General features: G+C 38.5%; 1 long non-coding RNA gene across 1 annotated transcript; it reads right to left on the bottom strand.

Annotated features, from left to right (window-relative positions):
* Nucleotides 1–2,163: 2,163 nt before the first annotated feature.
* LOC104280503 lies at nucleotides 2,164–3,055 on the bottom strand. Its single transcript, XR_717879.1, has 2 exons — nucleotides 3,008–3,055; nucleotides 2,164–2,629 (listed from the first exon to the last, which is right to left on the bottom strand). It is a non-coding gene; the product is annotated as an uncharacterized LOC104280503 (long non-coding RNA).
* Nucleotides 3,056–3,898: the final 843 nt, after the last annotated feature.

The following is a 3,898-nucleotide window of genomic DNA, read 5'->3' as shown; positions in this document are numbered from 1 at the left end:
CTTCGGCCCGGCCGGCCTAAGTCATGCAGCTGCCTGCACGCCACGCTCTACACAGTGCAAAAACAAAGACCTCTACACAGCTGGAGTAAGAACAGTGGTAACAAAGTCATAGCTACATATTCTTCTCTACATTTTTGTTTATTGAGACAAACTAATTAAAAGGCACAAACATAGGGCATATGTTTACATGGACATTATAACAAACATATACATTAAAAGTGTAGGAATGTGTTTCCTTTCTGCTAAACAGAAAGTTCCTAAGCTTTTATATATACAAAAGTTGTACAATTTGATGTCCTAAAGTACAAAAGATCATTTATAAAATTATTTTACACTAAGCTCTATTTTTTTTTATTATTTTTTTTCTCTGTTTTTTTTTTTTCTTTGTTTTACTATGTAGTCCAAGCCCCTAGAACAGTTTTCACGTAATGATACAGATACCTGTCACCTGAGCCAGCAGCCCGGCAATCACTGCTTGCACTGACACGGCAGGGTACAAACGGCAGCAGTCCATTTTTGACTAGTCAGTCCTGCTAGCACTCTGTGAAAATGCGCACACGCTAATCTCCATAGCTTTCAACTTCATTAAGATAAAAACATCTCGACTGTAATTTTATCTCCTTTTTTTTTTTCCTTTTTTTTCTTTTTTTTTTTTTCTCTCAAACGTAGAGTCTTGGGTTTAGGGTGGTTTGTTTTTTGTTTTTTTTTTTTAAACAAAGTTTTAAAAACGTGAATATGTGACATGATAGTCTAAAAAGTATATCTGTTTCCCTAGATTTTGCTTTCTACTTTATGTACAGATAAACAGGTTAAGAAATAAAAAGCACATGTAGCTTAAACATGTGTGACCATTTGTGGGGAAGTTCTGAGCTGGAGAGTCGAAACCATCACCCCAGAACTCCCACAAATCGATAGAAATGTGTTAACACAATAGAAGAGTAACGTAAAAATGATGATGTTTGCAAATATTTACAAAGTTGAACAGATTTGCACAACACTTGATTAAGAAATAGGGGAGAAATTAAAAGACGCTCTCTGCTTGTCCTGGAGGGGCATCCTACCTAGTTAGTGGTTAGAATAAAAACTGTATACAATTTCATATAAGACAAAACTTCTAGTGAACAACTAACACGTCTGTCCCCTGCTGCAACACCAGCAGGCTCTGACTGGGAGGCAGAGGGCATAAAAATCATACCCAGTGCCTCCAGAATCTTCCAGCTTAAAGCAATATTTCTTAAGTTTCAAAGCACTCCTTTTGCTCCTAGATAAGAGTCCCATAGGGGTCTGACTGTTCAGAGACCATGTTTACACACATTTCGACTCCTCTTCTGTCAGCCATGGCTGTTTCTCACCGAACAATAACAGTTTTTTTAAAAAAAAATGTTGACTACAATGCTATATTCCCTTAGGGTAATATGTTGGGTAATATTTACATCTCCAAATATCAGGTCACAATCCCTATTATATGTTGAAGTTAGAATGATAAGTTATCATATGCTTTGCATATCAGAGCTGGTATCACCTTTCCCATAGGGAATGCTGCCTGAAATTATCATATTCCCAAAGGTAAAATGCATATTTTCTCCAAAATGCATTTTTTTCTTTTTTTTTTTTAAATGACAACATTATAATGTGATTACTCATTAAAAAAAAACAAAAACAAACCAAAACATCAACACAGACGAAGATTCTACACTAGCTCAGAAACAGTGGACTTAACGACCAGCAAGTTAAAATTAGCCATCTGCCCTGTTAAGAGATACAGAGGGGTCTTTGCTAGTGTTTAGATTAAAACAATTTTCTAAGTTATAATTTGGGGGATAAAACATAAAACTGTTTTTTAATGATCTTTTTTTTTTTTCTTTTTTTTTTTTTTTTAAACTCTGGCAAATAAGTATCTGCTCTAATTCCTCATCAGTCAGCTAAAAGGTAAACCTTTAAATGAAGTGCTCCAGTGAAACTCAAGTTTGAACCACACGAGCCAAATCAACAAGGGGAAGATGCTACTTATGGTCTCTGATGGTGCGCGTTGCCCCAGTGTCTTAAGTCTGAATTTATTATTAACTAAAACAAAACAAAAAACAAAAAGCCCAACAACAAAACAAAACAAAACCCCCAACCAAACAAAACCCCCCCCCAAAAAAAAAGAACTGCTGGTAAGGATTCCATTTTAATCCTTTTTAATACTGTTTAGAAACTCTTTACCAGGGAGGAGACGTGGGCAAGGCCTGGGGCAGGAAAGGCATGCTCTCTACCGGTCTCATCGCTATATTTAGGGGACCAGCTAACGTCATCGGGGTGGGGAGGTTCATGGGAGACGTTATAGTGACTGGATGCGCTATATTCACTGGAGCGGTTACTGGGGTGGGTAAATTGACTGGTGTGGTGAGCGTTAATGGAGATGTCATGGATAATGGACTTGTTATAGTTACAGGATGCCCTAGGTTCATCGGACTGGATATATTAACTGCACTTGATACGTTTACTGGACTTCTCATGCTCATTGCAGCTGCCACTGTGACTGGGTTTGTGATAGTCCCAGAAGCCACAGAGGACGTTATATTGAATGGAGTAGTAAGAGTCACAGGCGTAGTAGCAGCAGTGGAGGTTTGGCACAAGTTAGCAGCTTCTAAAAATGAGACATAAAAAGACAAAAAGTTTTTAACACATAAAAACCCATGGACAAGATTTAACATAAAAAACCAAAACAAAACAAAACTGAAAGGAAAAAAAAAAAAACAGTAACAAAACCCGAACAAGAACAGGTACAAATTCCAGAATAATTTTCTTCAGGAACTATTAGTAAGTTAAAACTATTAACATTTTAAAGCCTACAAGAAATACAAATTCTCATGCAGTTCATTTCAATTGAAATTATTTTTTTTTCCTGAGAAGTCAAGCAAGGTTGTCTTATAAAAAGGGTTTTGATGTTCATAAACACAGTATTGTACAATCAAAAAAATTCTCCCAAGAGGAACATTATAAATAGAGGAGAGAGTGTACATACCGAATGGTACGTACTCTATAGCCTTCTCAAAGGTGAACTGACATTCTGTGAAGGTTTGAAAAGTCATTATTAGGGACTGATAAGCAAAGCTCGTTTCAATATTCACCTGCTTACTTCAGTCTTAATTATTGCTACTAAATCGCTCCCCTGATCACAGTACTTCTACGCAGCAGTTTTTAAGGCTCCCCACTCAGTACAGCTTTCAACCCCCATTATCTCCCCAGCAGCTACAGCTCCACGCCAAGTTGGTTTGTAGGGTTTGGGGTTGGTTTATTTGTTTGTTTGTTTTGTTTTTTACTTTTTTTTTGGCAGTAAGCAGGGATGAAGTGCTGAACAAGGAGGAGGCAGGAGGGCAGAGCTGGGGGTTCGGGCAGGGATCGCTCGGCATCTGTCAGCACCACCTGCCGGCTACCCGCACCAGAAGGCTCCAAAAAAAGAAGAGGGTCGGTGGTGGTAGACAAGGGTAAAGGGAAGGGATGGCTGCTAGAGAAACTGATAAAAAAATATATTCTAGATCAACGTTATGGCACTTGTAAGGCGTGTCTTATTCCACATTTGTAGGGTAGGACACCAAGCTCAGTCTACACCCACGTTTCAGGAGGTAAGCCAGGAGCAAAGAGTCCACTCTTGCCACTCGGGCAATACAAATGTACCAAGACAGAGTTAACTTTGAAAGCAACATTAGCCCCATTCAAGGGTTACTGTTGGTTCTTCAAAGTCCATATCTAGGAGGAGTGGAAAGGAAGGGAAGGAGTAAAAAAAAAAAAAAAAAAATTTGTGAAAATAAATCGTAATTAGACTAAAAAAACAATCCCATCTAGTGATGTGAAGCCAAGGTGGCAGCAGCACGGGAGAACCAGCATGGAAAGAGCAGCTCACGGGCACCGACTG

The sequence above is a fragment of the Apaloderma vittatum genome, unplaced genomic scaffold (assembly GCF_000703405.1).
Source record: "Apaloderma vittatum isolate BGI_N311 unplaced genomic scaffold, ASM70340v1 scaffold22811, whole genome shotgun sequence".
Classification (NCBI taxonomy): Eukaryota; Metazoa; Chordata; class Aves; order Trogoniformes; family Trogonidae; genus Apaloderma; species Apaloderma vittatum.
Note: the sequence above shows the minus strand (reverse complement) of the source record. Positions and strands in the feature narration are given on the sequence as shown.